Raw genomic sequence first — 16,956 nt, 5'->3', positions numbered from 1 at the left:
TGTGTTTTAGTTCCCACCAGGGGCCTGAAGTATCGTCTCAGGCTGTTACATCCATGGGAAGAGATTAAAAACACACCAAGGTTTCTGCCAGACTCAAACTGGATACAGTCGGCTTTGCAGAGCAGAACAAATCCCGAAAATGAATTATTGATTATTGCACTCCTATAGCCTCGGCTCCCTGTTTACTTCCTCTGCGGTTCACTAATTCTCCACCGAACATGACGCCTTGACTTGTTGTATCATTTTGTATTTCAGCTTTTTGTTTTTCATAACTTTCACTGATGGATACATTCATTAATAAAACTCAAACATGGACAGTCAGTGCATCCACCTGTACAACTAGTTATGAATATTATGAATATTATCCACCATCAGAACAAACAATGGGGTAGGAACTACTACTACTACTACTACTAATGTTAACCACCTTATATACTTCTAATTTGAAGTACTTTCCATACTGCTGGGTATCTTGGGAATTTCCAGGGATCAATAAAGTTTGATGATCAGAATGAATTTTGTTGGATCCATCTGATCCTGAAAAGGAACTAAAGTTATCAGATAAATGTAGAGCAGGAAAAAGTCCAAGGTTTGGCTCTGACATGTAGTGAAGTCCGAGGATGAAGTAGTACTACATGGAAATACTCAGGTAAAGTACAAACACACCAGACTTGTGCTTAAATACAGCATTAGAGTAGATGTGTTACTTTCCAACACTGTCAGGGACTTGACTTGACTATGTGGTGCTCTAATTACAGTGATTTAAATCCCTGAAATTAGTCATCTGCACTTTCAGCCCCATCAAAATGATCAGAATACTGTTTTGTCAACAAAATACTAAAGACTGAATGTTGCTCTAAATAAACAAATTGTTTATTTAAAACTACATTCATCGCTCCTCACTTCTTTCTCTAAGGAAGCAACAACACACTTTCTCCAAAGGCTGTAGAAGACAACACCGATAACAGTGTGCACATTAGTAAAAGTTGCGTTGTGTTTTGTTTTTCCTCTGAATTGTTCATTAGGAAACTGTTGGTTGAAAAAAATGACTAAATGTAACTCGACTCTGAGTCGATGGCACCGAGAAGGATCTGAGCAAACGGCGAGGAACTAACACGAGCTGCAGGTGTGACACACACAAACACAAATAACGACTGCTGATCTTCCTAGTTCTGCTTGATTACAGCCTCAGTCCTATTTCCAACGTTGTGCATGACAGTTATCCAGGTCAAGTCATAAAACAGGTGGTCAGACAATCACAAAGCCGACAGTTTATCCAGACTCTCTAAACCAGTAAACTAACACCAGTCTGCTGGTGGGATGAATTATTTCTATCCAGAGAACTTCGTCTTTTTAAATTTTCTATTTTCATGTTTTTAAATCCAAAATCATATTATTTAAATGTGGCATCCTGATCAATATTTGGAGCTAATAAATCCAAGAATCCCCAGAGCTGTAAAAGTCTGCAATGACAGTACTGACAGATATAAAACATCTGATCTGACTCTAAACATATTTCACAAAATGTTTCAAGAAGTCTTAAATCTACCTTCAACAAAAACCTTTAAATAAAACAGAATATGTCAGACTGCATAGTGAACATGTGGGTTTTTGCAGTATTGACGTACTGTATCTTACATCCATCCAATGACACACGTGAAAACAAAAGTTTACAGCATCTTTCATAGGTACAGATACTATGAAAATATAAAAAGCCACTACCAAGTATTTCCATGTGCGGATGAATAACAGCCACTGTATCTGCAGTTTAAGCCAAAAGGAACAAAACATATTAAAGAGTCAGTTTTAATAAAGATGAGTCTCCCTGCATTTACACCCAAAGCTTGTTAAAAAAGCACTCAGCAAAACACAGAACCCACAGTGGACACAAATTAATAAAACGCTCACATTGTGCTGTAAACAAACACAAACTCTCAGCTTAACTTGGAGAGATTTAAATGTTTGGTACTGCAATAATATCCAGACACAAACCTACAACTACAATTAGGTCCAACCAGACTGACACCAGCTCGGCTTATCTGAAGGGGCAGGGTCTTAAAGAAGAATATCATAAATGCTGATTCCCTGCAGGGGGAGGAACACATTGTTAAAGAACATGAGGAGACTGTTTCGTTGCATTCAAACTAAAACATCATCACTATTTATTCTTTCATTAGAGGATTTTAATTTAGTGTTAAAAACAGGCTGGCAGGTGGTTGTGGCTTCAACAAACTGCAAACAGTCAGACAGTCAGCCTGCACAGTGACCGGTCAGGTTTGTGGAGGTATAAAGTAAGCAGGGTTTGAACTTCTGTCTTAACACACTGCACAGTTTACGATCCAGTGCACTGGTCTATTAGAGAGCGTACAGCTCATATTAAGTTAAAGTCTGTGAATTACGATGAATTCACTTAGTTACGAGGTGCCACTGTTTGTTTAGTAAAGCGGAAGGAAAACAAAATCTGTGAAAATTAGAAATCGAAAAATTAACAACAGTTTACACCCAAATTAACCGTTTCAAGATGCCTGATGCAGCAGCAATATGTCATCTAATGAATCCAGTTTCAGATACTTTAAATGTAAACTGGACAAGAACACAAAAAACTATAAATATACACTAACTATATATTAACTAAACTCATAAATGCTACTTTCTGTCTGACAAACCAAAATAATGATAATGATAATAAACACAAACCATATAAAACTTGCAATCTGCTCAACTAAAAAAGACCAAAAATCTTTTCATGCAGTTTTTACTGGCACTGAAGAAAACCCAACGGACTTATCAGAACTCTGTTTCCATCTACCATGTCCTGCATGTTTCCCTCCCTGAGACGAAACGCAGGGCTCTGGATGTGTCATACGTGCCTTTGTCTGCTGATGTTATAAATAACATTTGGTGAAGACTGTTTTTGCAGCAGCATCTACTGACGAGTAGTTTGTTGTGACAATTTCAATTACAATAATCAAGTCCTCTTAAAGAGAACTCCTGCTGTGTGAGAGTGGGGTGTGTGTGTGTGTGTGTGTGTGTGTGTGTGTGGTAAGAAATCTTGAACTGAACACATGACAACAGCAGACAAGGGAACAAATGTAGCTGTAGACAAATAAGCAAATGATTAATTTTCTTTTGTGATAAAAATAATCAATAAAAGGGAAAAATAATTCATAGCAAAATGCTGTTAGTGGCCCCTGAAGCCTGGAATGATCCTCAGATCACACAATATGAAAGTTTGGGACAGATCAATCATTATACTGATTTAGCTATCATCATGCCTTCCCAAGCAGTGGAGCTAAAAATATTAAATCTGTCCTCAGGTCATTAAAATTAAAAGATTTCATCCTCAGAGGAGCAGGAATCTTCTTCTCCTTTGGGCTGCTCCCTTCAGGGGTCTCCACAGCCAATCATCTGCCTCCATTTAACCCTATCCTCAGTATCCTCCTCACCCACACCAACTATCCTCATGTCCTCCTTCACTACATCCAAGAACCTCCTCTTTGGTCTTCCTCTAGGCCTCCTTCCTGGCAGCTCTAACCTCAGCATCCTTTTACCAATGTATTCACTGTCCCTCCTCTGAACATGTCCAAACCATCTCAATCTGGCTTCCCTGGCTGTTTCGCCAAAACATCTAACATGAGCTGTCCCTCTGATGTCCTCATTCCTGATCCTATCCATCCTCGTCACTCCCAGAGAGAACCTCAACATCTTCAGCTCTGCTACCTCCAGCTCTGCCTCCTGTCTTTGTCTCAGTGCCACTGTCTCTAAACCAGACAACATTGCTGGTCTCACCACTGTCTTGTCCACCTTTCCTTTCATTCTTGCTGACACTCTTTTGTCACACATCAAAATATGGACAGTTTATTTCACAGCAGTCAACTATTTCACCAAACCTGTTGGGGTTCATGCCCTGGGGAACATAAAGAGCTGTAAATCCCTTGTTTGGGAACTGTTCAGCCAAAAACAAACATTTATGCTGTGTTCACTTGCTTTTTTTAGAAACTAGGGACACTTAAACAACCTGTAAACACAACACTGACATATTATCACATCGTAAATTAAACCAAATGCTAATAGATTTCAGCTCTCGGTTTGGTCTCCACCACCTCCTGAGGGAAATCTCTGGCTCTTTAGCTACTAAATCCTCCACTATGTCCATCAGCTCGTCTCTGACTGTGTCTGTCTGCTGTTTGCTGCTGAGCAGGTCATCTACACAGCCGCCGAACGTCTCAGCCTGATTGGCCAAACGGTCTGAACACCGCTGGTTCATCAATACCACAGAACAGACGGGACAAAACCAGAATACTAAACATACCACCGCACCACTGTTTTCTCTTCTCTCCCAGCCATTGCACAAACAGTACTTCTGTACCAGACAGCACATTCCCTCACCTCTAACTCCAGAGCTTCACCCCCTAAACCTAATCCTGCAACCACCTGCTCCACCTGCAGTGTGTGGAGTCCGTTTGGTTGTACTGCTGAGAGTGCGGGATAAGACTGGTATCACAGCAACACCACATGCTGAGGAAAACTCAAGATGCTGCAGCTCATCTTCGTCGTACATTTGTGTGTGTGTGTGTGAGCAAAGTAGAATACAGCCAATTTTACACCAGGTGAATGTGAGAGAGTACACTTGTGTGTTGTGTGTGTGTTTGTGGGTGTTGTGAACTTGCAGCCTGTGAATACCTGAGAGGAGGAGAGGAGGGAAGCTAAAAAATAAATGTATATATTGAAAGACAGAACAGAGGGACTGTGGCAGAAAGAGAGATGCAGACAGAGATCTACTCACTGTTAAAAAATTCATTTCAAGGCAGCAGGGCATGCCCAAAGCAAGTTTGGCTTTCAATGATTAATTTATCTTCACACAAATCCCACAGGAGGAGTGTGTGTGCATGCATGTGTTTGTGTTTGCGAGCTCTGCCTCCATCGCGTCTCCCCTGCAGGGTCATTATAGCCGATAGCGGCTGTGCTACAGTGACTCTATACAAAGTGCTTATGATTATGACCAAGCAGTGATATATGAACTGTATGTGTGTGTGAATATATGAACATAAAAGGATAATGGTGGATATTTAGCTCTGATTTAAAGGACAAGGCTGTTAATGTATTAAATGATTCAACAAATCCAATGAAAGGACCAAAACCAACATATTGTTAGTGCAGCTCGTAATAACTTCACTGTTGTGCCTGTGTCAGTAAACCCAGAGCCTACTGATAAATAACACAGCTCAGAATTCATCTTAAACAGTGTGACAGCTCAAACAGGAGGAAACAGAGCATTTGTTTCGGGCTATTTTCAGCAGCAGATGAATCCACATTTGATGTACTAGTATTAGCAGCAAGAGGACAGTGCACCCTATCTTGTGAAAAGACTGGAAACATTAGAGTAAAGGCTGGTGTAGCTGCACACTAATGCTTTTGGCTTCAGAAATGCATATTCACCAACTGAACCAACTGTGTCCAAATACTTTTGGCCATATAGTGCCATGTATTGCCTGACCTCTCTGTATGGTCTCTCAATACTTCCAAACTTTTCTTTGCTACAACCATCCAGTTTTCTACACAGATGCTCAACTCCGCTCATCCTCTTCTTCTTCTCTCTGTTCTTCGCGCTGTGTGACTGTGGTCTCCCTCTTCTAAACTGTGGACAGGCGGGAACACACTTTTCCCAACACAAAACCTCATGAGGGACAGATTTCAGTGCTGCACGTTAAATTATTGATGAAGCGTCCCCTGCTTTTCTCTTCTCTCCCCTGAGGCTTTGTGCTGAGGGACAGAGGGAAAACCAATATCTCTGAGGACTCACTCTGCATCTCAACACACTGCAGTGTGACTGCAGACTCACAGCAGACACAAACAGGCTTATGTGGCTCTTACATGACAACACACACTCACAAAAGTGCACACACTAACAGCTTTCTATAGCAGGTTTTAGATATATATGTAGTTTATATTTAAAATAAATGTGAAAGCAAATACTGACAGACATATAAAACACACACACACACACACACACGACCTATTTCACTTTGACAGGGTGGGCTGAGTTAACAGTGGCCCCTACAGGCCTCAAAGTTCAATTTGCCTCATAAGATAAATCTGACCCCAAGCTTTGTGCGGTGCTTTCAGCCCTGCCAATGGTCTTCATCAGTCCTAAAAGTTGTAGTTGCATGAAGTTATGGAGAAAATATGGGAAATGTTTTCCTAACCCATTAGTAAATAAAAATGTTACATTATTTATATAGGTTCCCATGAAGTAATAATAAAAATGATAGACTATTAATACGGTGCATGAACCGTTGCTGGAGTCTATCTACAGGCTCCAAGTCCACAGCCGCTTATTTATTTACTTACCTACTTTCTTAGTGATGCATTTACTGAAAATTTGAAGCAGTTGATCCCCGTGTCAGGACCAGTGTGGATGGCACAGACAGTGCAGTGTTTTATTTTCAGAACACAGGCTGTCCACGGTGCTGAAAGAGCATCAGGGCATTTGTTTTCACCATTTGAGTTTAACACCTTCAGAAATTCAGACATGTCATTAATTCAGTGTGACAGAAAACTACTAATTAGCTCATCTGCAGTCAGAAAAAAGGATGTGCAGTTTATTACCTGGAGTAATCTTTAATTGGAATGAAAAACCTGCATGTTCTTGGCACCCTGTGGTACACAGCTGAATATGCTGCCTGGTTTTCAGTATCACCATAAGTTAGTTTTATTGATTTTTTTATACTGTTTATCTAAATACTCCAACACTGCAGAAAATGTCTGAACATGGGCTACAACAGCCCAAACCCCCACAGAGAGAAAATCCCGCAGCACAGCCAGCAAACAGAGAGGAGACCTCAGCAGATAATCATACTGGGTCTGATATGTAGTGCAGAGCTCCGCTAACAAAGAGCTAAAACACTAGTATCATCAGAAATGTTTCCACACCACCATCTTTAAACCGTCCTTGAGACTTCACCTCACCTCAGCACAGATCAGATACAAGGCCTTGAATTTACACTGGTACGATTACAAACCGTAGTAACAGTCCATGAGAAATGCCCGTGCTAGGACTGCAACAGCCTCCACACACACATACACACCAGCAAACACTGTGCCTGAAGTTTTAAAGTGAGCGTGTTAAGGCTGCCATACGTCAAACCTGAAGGGTCGGTCTAAAATCCCTCACACCCACCACCTGTGGACTTGAGAGGCAGGACAATGTTTGTAGTTTCCTTCTTTTTGGAAAACAGAGGCTGTGACAGCTTGTCCCAGACAACACAGATGTTGATCAGCTATTCTGCTGCACTCAGACTTAAACATACGATAATTGCAGGCTTCTGCACATATTGAGATGCCTGAAAGGCCCATTAGAGCAGGTATTGATCAGGAATTTACTGTGACTGTTCTTCAAAGAGACAGCTGGTGTTTAGGAACATGCTGGACGAATGAGGTCGATACATATGATAATTAGACTTCCACATTGATCTGAAAGGTACTTCTGCAGAGAAGTAGTACAAAAACCTTAATTATCTTATGGATCAGCAGCATTCTCACAATAGCAGGGCGTGTCTGACTCTCTATGATAAATGTATATTGAGAAAAGGGGCCACTGGCGATGAAAAGAAGTATGGGATATCAGCAGATAAGTGTGAAACATTGGCTGCAGTGTGTGTGTGTGTGTGTGTGTGTGTTTTGTGGTAGACTGGCTGTGATAAAAGTGTGATTTTATTGTGTCTTACTGGGCGGTTGAAAATCTGTGTCATATATTTGCCAATAATTTTATACTTGAATCTTACATTTAGCACAGAGGTGAAGTTCTGCAAATATAATGTTTTTGGAGGGTAGTGCATGTTTTATTCAATCACAGTTAGATGTTATGTCATACTTGGAAGACATGTCATGTCACGTCTCAAAAACCAGCCCAAGCTGCTGCTACAGTGAGAAGCAAGTGGGGCGTAAACAGATGAGGACCAGTCGACTGTTCAGACAAACATGACGTCTGTTCTCAGCGTCTGGAGCTGGTTTTTCAGCCTCTTTTAGTCTCCGATTTACAGCAGGTTTACTTCATGTTTCAGTCTCATTATTTCTCATCAGTATCACAGCAGCGGACAGATGTTTACAGCTGATAAATACCTCCGAGCCACAGACAGCAGACAGACATGAGCTGGTGAACAAACTAGAACATCTGGCACCTCAAGAGCAAGACCAAGTTCTCAGAAGTTGGTGGAGCCCAAACCAGAGCTAACAGAACACTGAAGAGTGGATTGAACCTATTTTTCCCTTTTAGACCTCTTCACTAAAAGGTCCAGGGTTACATATGGCAGTGGTATAATGTTGTTTTGTCATTCTGCTGCTGTATTGCAGGCAGGTTGTCCATCTAGAAAAACCAGAGCTGCAGAGACGAGGTGCTCCATTTAAAAAAATAAACTGTAAGGTGAATATAGTAAACTCAGTGGTTCATTTGATCAGCATGATGAATGTTCTGGAAAGAACAGTGAGCACGGTGTGTAGCTGAACACTAATGGGTTTAATCACTATAATGAAGAATCATGCAAAGTGCCTGTCAGAATTTTGAAGTTTTCCACTGAGTCCTTTTCACCAAGCTGCTTCTATTGACCAGTGGAGGGAAGAATGGACCGGAATATTTTCCAATTTGACTCATTTCTTTGTCAGAAAGTGCTAATTTGATGTCACGACCGGTCACGTAGGTTTCCGGTCGTCTCGTGTTCTCCGTACCTGACATTTGACTTCTAACGTGAAAACACTGGAGGCTGCTGTGAAAAGGACTAATCCATTAACATATGAAGGTTTAAAGTGAGATACACCATATTAAATTATTTTTCTTACTACTGCTGACACAACTCGTGTTAATGCAGTAACTTTTGAGTAATTTAGAGATTTTTGAGGACGGGAGTGTTTCAACATGATGGATTATAAAGAGAATATTAAAACCACTGGGGGAAGAGACTGTTTTTTAAAGAGGGAAATTTAAGATTCAGCCTTGCAGGCTACGAGCTGAATACATTTGGTTTTTGGATGCTGGTTGAACAAAACAAGTTTTTCTGAACATATTACCTGTAAATTTAGGAAGTCACATCGAGGATTTTTTCACTAATTTACACATTTAACACACCAAACAGTTGATAAATTAAGAATAATCCAGCCTATTAATGGATCACCGTGATATATTTATTGATGAGCTGATCACTTAATGAGAACTACTCACTACGCAGATTATTTGAATTCAGAGGAGAATTGAGAGGGCTCCTGTAGACTTGGATGCTCATGCTCACTGGGAGGATGATCCTGATGTGAATGCTGATTTTTATTTGGGTGACTTCAGTGCTCCTTTCAAATCTTCTCCCAGTGCTCTAGTCCCTTTGACAATACCATCTGCCTTCCTTCCAAACAATTACCACATACTGTGACAGAACATCAACAAACTAAGACTGTCCAGACTAACGCTGGAGACACAACAATGCTCTCCCCACCAGTCTGTGAAGCAGCTAAAGGAAATCATGCTGCAAACATGGAGAATTTGGAGCACCCCCAAGGGTTGACATTTCCAGAGGTGTCTCAGTTGGTTGATATATACAGGCCTTTATGAACTTCTGGTAGAGCTCGAGAAGTTGGAAAAGAACATAACCTGATGTCCCTCAGTCAGCTTAGAGAAGGGGGTATGGGAGAGTATAAATACGTCCCTCAAGACTTTGGTTTGTTTTATATTTGTTTGTCTGTTTGAGTAAGAAATAGGCAGTCAGGCAAATGTGGTTACGATAACTAATGTCTGTTTTATACTAATGTGAAGAATAATAAGGACAGACTGAGCCAGCGATGGTGAAACATGAAAGTCCTTCACTAAACTAATTGAACTAATTCAATTCTCTGGGTCAGTGACCATTGCTAATCTCAAGTCATCACTAAAAACATACTTAATCTCAGTAATCAATTCAGCTGACATTTACTAATACAGCAGCTGTGAAATGTGCATTACTGCTGGTGTCTTACACCTACATTTATTCATTTGATGCTCAGTGGCTCAGGAGCTCTGTCCTTGGTGCTGAACCTGTTTACGAACGGAGGTGCTGTCCACGGTGCTGAGAGCCCAGCAAAGTCAGATAAGCTCCAGACACACAGATGTGAGAGTGTCATGATGGTGAGATGTTGGAGCAGTTACCCTCATGTTTCCATGAAGGTTGAAGAAATATGACGATACACAGCAGCATTATTGGATTCATTTGGCCACTTGAGGGCAATGCAACAGGCAATGCAAGATTTAGATGAGAAAACATTAACTGATTACAAAAAAACCAACATGATCCTTCATTTAGAGCCATATGCCTGATCACTTTCCACCTTTAGCTCAGTTTTGGGTTCCATTAATGCCAAGGAAAAAGCTCTGGCTCTTCAGCTGCTAAATGCTCTATGTTCAGCAGTTAGTCACTAATTTTGTCTGGTGGCATAAAATGGCTTTTTAAAACTTTTTCTGCTTACTGCAGAAAAGAAGCATTGATGAGAAGAATAATCAGAGTGAATTAAAACAGTGCAGCTCCAAGCTGTGAAACCCAAACAATTAGTAAAAAGGTGCTAAAATGCTGCAGAGTGAAACTAAGGTCCTGTCAACCATCCACACTGCAATTATTTTCATACATTACTTTACTTTTCTTCATAAAGATAAGAAGAAACTTCCGCCCTGATAGCCCAGTTAATTTCATCTGGACCTTTTAGGGATTCCCTTATCAACCCAACAGAAGACAGTGTTCACCAAACACACTGCTGCTCCCAAACTTTCAAACTACATCGTCCCTCATTATGAAGTTTGAGATGCAGAAAGTTGTAAACAACTGCTGCTATATTCACTGAACAGATACAGGTGTCAGCAAAGTGTCTAAAATGGAAAGTGGCTTTCAGACCTGTGTGTGTGTGTGTGTGTGTCTCCCTGCTGAGCATTAAAAGTGGAACAGCAGCTGGTTTGAGCTGCTCTCAGTCTGTCAGCCTAGTTACTCGACAACACTGCCTGACTAACATTCTGCTGTGCTGCCACCAGAGAATACAAAGGACGGACAGGATGAGAACGAGAACAAGCAAAAGTCTCAGGCGTCCTCCCCATACCAACACGCTTATTCCAGACCCTTTTAAAAAACATAAAATCCCTTTTAAATTCATTTTAATCAAGTGTTCATTTATTAAGTGCTGATTAATTTGATTAATTAACCATTAATAAAGTCATTACTGCGAATCTGACTGGAAGGTGAGTCACCCTAAGTTTTATGTTTTCACATTCTTCCACATAACATTCACACTGTGACCTGAGTTAGTATTTTTACACCTGCATGTGTGTAGAAGGTGTGGCAGCCAGTTGGCTCTGAAACCGTTGCGACATTTCACTTGCTGTTTTCACAAAAAGCAGTGAGAGATGTGAAGAATTCATCTCATAAATCAGAAAAACATCCATTGCTGTTATGTTTTTTGCAGATACATAATATGTAGTAGTTGACAACTTCTGCTCTAAATCCCTAAAAAGTCTGAAAGATATTTAAAGTACTTCAGTGACTGACCAGTACAGCTGTCTCTTAAACTGCAAACAAAAATCAGCTTTTACTAGTGTGGCTGACTCATTGCAGCCATGAATTAGAGATGGCATTTTTTAGCAGAAAGGTCACATGTTAACAGCCAGATGTGCAAAGAGTTTTCCTTAAACAGGCCAGCGAACCTGAGGCATCATGTCCGTGTTTAATCTTTAAAATCCAAAATGTAAATGACAGAGTGGAGCAGCAGGAGAGTCTGTATGAATTCTTTAGTCTATGAATAATGTAGACTGTGGGGAATGCTTTGACAGGATGTCAAAACATGTCATTTTAAATTCGCCAAAAGTCTAGTTTGGACTGCTGAAGAAACACCGGCTCAGCTTCTTTCATCACCGCCCCGACAGACACATAACCGGCCAAGCCAGAGGAACAGCTGTCACTCAAAACCTCAGTACAGTCTGATGTCAGTCAAACAGCAGAGGCTGAGACAAACCTGATGCTGCAGTCTGGAACTGCATGACCTCAAAGGCTGTACTATACAACGCTTAGTTATCTACTGCAGGAAAAACAAAACAAGACAAACAAAACACTGTCCAGGTTCATTAAATCGTGATTAAATCCAAACTCCTGGTGTTAATATGTTCATCTGAAATGCTGAGGTGGACAAACTTGTTCTTTAGAGATGATTAAACAAAAAACAAACAAAAAAACTGCTAAAAAGTAAATATAATCTGAAACTAGCATTCAGCCTGTGCAGTGCTCTTTCTCTCCACAAACAGACTTAACGGCACATTTCGAATGTCTGTGAAAAAATATAAATAAGTCTATATTTGCGTATGATTCCTAAGATTAGTGTTTAACAGAAAACAGATTTCAGAGGATTTATTAGAGCCCAAGAATTTAAATAAAATTCAGCTGGTTTCAGATTACTTCTAGAAATGCTATTTAAATTAAATTTCTTTGGACATTTTACACAACTGGTACAAAAAATATTCAGGTTGAAATAAGGATGATGATGTTAATGTCTAAAGAGATTATTTGTAAAGATCTGTGCTGAGAATTGCATCATATGAAGAACAAATTATTAGTGGTTGTAGAAGCCTAATTAAAACCTAAGAAGTGACTGTCTGACTATCCAGCTGCCAAGATCCAGATGTGAGATGCTCTGTGAGATGGACAGAATCATCTCTGAGGCTGTTCAACTCAACACACACATTTCCACACAGCCACAGCACACTTTAATGAGCTAGTGTTGTATAATTTAGCAGATATCACTGTGTGTGTGTGTGTCTGCATTGCAGATCCACACACACACACACACACACACACCACACAGGTGTACTGACCGTCATGCTGATGTTAGTTTCTGAAACCTCAAACAAAAAGTGAAGGACTGAATATCGAGCAGCACTAGAAACTATCGTGATGTTTATTTTTACAAAATAAAAGCCCCATATAGCGTTCTCTTCCACACACACTAAAGGGAGGTTTACAAACGACAACACAGTGAGTATGAGGGTCTAACCAACAATGCACAAAACATTTGCAGGCCAATTTTTCACAGATTTTAAATCAGGCATCATTTACCTCTGTGTTTACTGACGTATTAGTCAGTTGCTGAGCTACCACCACCTGTATCTCATTGGAAACAGGTGACACCCCAGCACCTTTTGAGGTGTACAGATCAAAAACTGCACAGGTTCCTTCTAAAAGCAGATCTAACTGAGTAGGTCCAGTCTTACCTTAGGTCCAGAAGGTCCATTACACCCAAACACACCAAGTCAAACATGGCCCAGGACTCTTCCTCTCTTGACCCCAGCTCAGAGACAGAGAAAAGACATGTTTCAGTCTCTTGCATTGCTGCAATATGTTTTATGATTACTTTAAAATTAAAATAAAAACCTTTTATTTGTCATATCAACAATGTTCCAAACATGCATCCACTTATATTTAATTATCTGCACATATCGTGTGACCTGTTGTGACAAACACACTGACCCACTGTACCGGAGTCAAACTCCTTGTGTGTCCAACACACTTGGCGATAAACCCGGTTCTGCTTCTGCTTCTGCTTCTGCTTCTGGTTCTGAAACGTCTGATATCCACACAAATGGCGCCATCTTAGCTACAATGCTAACCAGCTAGCAGCGGTTTCCCGCTACGTCATTGGGTCATTGTATTTACATTCTGCTATTTCACCAGTTAACGGAGATACTACCTGTCCTGGTCAGGTTTGGACCCGAAGGTATTAGAAGATTTAATATTATTATTATTATTATTATTATTATAACGGTTCAGTTTGGGACATTCAAAAACGCTGCTAAGCTAACAGGTCCTGGCTCCGCCCACAAACGTCAGCGCCAGAGGGGTCAAAGTTCAACCCATCTGACCTTTTGGCGCGAAGACGCCTGTCATGGCGGCCAGTCACCTGAGTATGGAAGCCAATATGTGACAAACAGATTTGACTTGTATCAACACGTGAATAACAGATTTTGACATTTGACCACTACAGAACACATAAATGTCTTCAGTCAAGGGAACAGGGATTTTACTGTGAGACAATGAATAAAACACAAGTTCAACTTTATCAACTTTATTATTCATCTTTCTAATTTTTAGGAAAGTCACTTTCAGACCACTTAAACTCAGATGGTTGGATTACAAAGTCAGATATTTCACTGCGATAAATTCAGTTGTGCTTAAATTTCAAAACTATGTTTTTAGTAGTGTTAAAATTTTAGTTATTCAGGTGCTGATATAATTCAAATCTTCATGTCAGATATTTGAGTGTTCCACCACTTTTTCACAAACGCCTCTTGAAATCTTGTTTTATCATCCAATATAGCCCAACAATGCTGCAGTCAATAAAAATACATATTTCTTAACATGTATTCCTCAAAGCCAGTGTTTTCACCAGCCTGCTGCCTTTAACTGACCTACCTAATGCAGAATAGTAGGACGTGAGCACATGCAGCAAATACACACCCACACATGAAGAAGTGAGGACAACAGGCAGAGCTGCAGTTTAAAAACACCAATTAAACATATTTTTAGTGCACAGTGCCCACGTATGGTTCACATGAATAACTCGAGTGGGAATTGAACCCACAACCTTGGCTGTGTTAGTGCAGACACAACCAAACAGGGTGAGAAAAGAAAACAAGGAAATATAATTGGACAATCTCCCCGTTACATTTTATTTCTTATGGAAGATGATGAAGTCAAACACCGTTAGCTTTGGTCTTCTCATAGGATTTGTTGATAATAAGATAAATCTATAGAATTAGACATTTGTTACGGTGTACTATTATCAGCATTTTGTCTTGAACTTTAAGGATTTTTGGACAATTTTCTTCTGAAGTGAATCCTGAAACACTTCTGTTTTAAATTTCTGTGCTTTTCAGCTTTTGTTCTTTTGGACCAGTTTAGTAGAACCCTCAGCTTTTCTCTGCACCTCACTATTCTTCTCTAAATTCTCTCAACATGTTTTTGTCTCTTTCACAAAATCATCAGCCCCCCACCCAACTCCCTCAGTCTTGTCAGGCGGTTTCTCAGAGCCACAGCTCCCTCCACTGGATCACTGCTGTATCCAGCATCAACACAAGTTTGTGTTTTTATCCCTATTTGTATTTCCTATAAACCAAACTACAACTTTAACTTTAAAATCCTACGATGTGTCAGTTTGTACAAAATGAAGAAGAGACACATGTTAAAAATATGTCACCAATGTCAAGAAGGGGCCTCCTTTTCAAAAAGTGTTAGCATGTCCAAAACTGCCCTTATTTTCCAGAATTGGTCTCACTTTTTGAGAAAAAACTGAAAAACATCTTATTAATTATGAATTTTTCCTACATTAATGACATTTATGCAAATCCAGTTTTAACAACAGTTTCCTAATATTTGAGTTTCACTATATAGTCAATTTATCCCATAATTAATTAATTTAATCCAGATACAGATTTAAAGAGCAGCCCAGGTATGAGCTTTCTATTAGTAGTGTATTATTTAAGATAAGTTCATTTTAATGTAACACCCCCAAAGACACTTTAGACCAGACTCAGGTGACCTTACACCTGATAAACCTGTGTGATGTCACTGTGAGAGACACACAGAGACACAGTAAACACACTAGCACAAAGTCTCAATTCATAAGTCGAACGTAGGAAGTTATAATTTAGCTCCTTATCTTCCACCCTGCCCCCCCCCCCTCGAGACAGTATTCATAATCCAACCTGACGTTTCTGACATCTCCTCCACCTCCCGCCTCGTGCATCTATAATTAATCGTCGGTTGGTGGGAGTTACAGGAGCAGCATCAGCCAGGCAGAAACAGGTAGAGGTCAGAGGGTCAAGTTATCAGTGCGAGAAAAACATGCCTGAACGGATCGTCTGTCAAAGCCGCAGACAGCTGAGAAAAGCAGGGGAGACACGGAGTTCAGAGCAGCAGGGAGGAGATCTGAAAGCAGAGAAAACTGAAATCAGAATCGGCATCTGGGACGTGGGACAGAGTGAGATATGATGCAAGGTGATGATATAATACATGAGATATGTGATGTGAGCAGTAACAAATACTTGTTTCTGATTGGCTGACAGGTGCCTGAATCAGTAGGCAAAGATGTGACATCGTAACTCAGGGTCCACTAACTTTTACCAGACCTCTGACATTTCACGTTCTTCCTTTGCAGCTGCTGAGTGGAAATTCTCCAAACACACACACACACACACACACAACACTGCAGCCTGTTCACCTGCAGGCTGTCATTGTTTAATAATGTTATCGATCACTGTGTGTTTGTGCACGTGATCAGCCTGCAGGAGTCAAACAGAGGCATGCACAAGTTCCTATTTCCATCTTTGTGAGGACGTTCAGTGACATAAACTAATATATTCCTCAGTCCTTCACTCTAATCCCTCATCATCATCCATCATCTATACCCCCTTAGTCCGAACCAGGGTCCCAGGGATCTGCTGGAGCCTATCCCAGCTCTCTCTGGGTGAAAGGCAGGGGTCCACCCTGGACAGGTCCCCAGTCCATCACAGGGCCACATAGAGACAAACAACCTCACACACTCACACTCACTGCTATGGGCAATTTAGAGTCACCAATCAACCTAAATCTTGTCCTCACAGAGATAATCATGTTATTTCAAGTTAAATATATGCAGACACACACACACACAGAATCAGTAACGTCTTATGGTCCAGACAAACAGACAGAGACAGACAAAGGGTTCAAAAAAACCGAAAGGACCCAACAGGAAAGTAGAAAACTGCAATTAAAACACAATGTTGATGTTTGGGACATTTAAAAACAAGAATGATTTAAAAACTACACCAACTGTTTTCTACTGCACATGAACACACACAGCAGCTTCACTGAAACACCAGGGAAAAGACTCAGTTCTGGGTGATGGACAAGTCTCTTGGTGCTGATATGATGT

The sequence above is a fragment of the Mastacembelus armatus genome, chromosome 19, assembly GCF_900324485.2.
Source record: "Mastacembelus armatus chromosome 19, fMasArm1.2, whole genome shotgun sequence".
Lineage (NCBI taxonomy): Eukaryota > Metazoa > Chordata > Actinopteri > Synbranchiformes > Mastacembelidae > Mastacembelus > Mastacembelus armatus.
Note: the sequence above shows the minus strand (reverse complement) of the source record.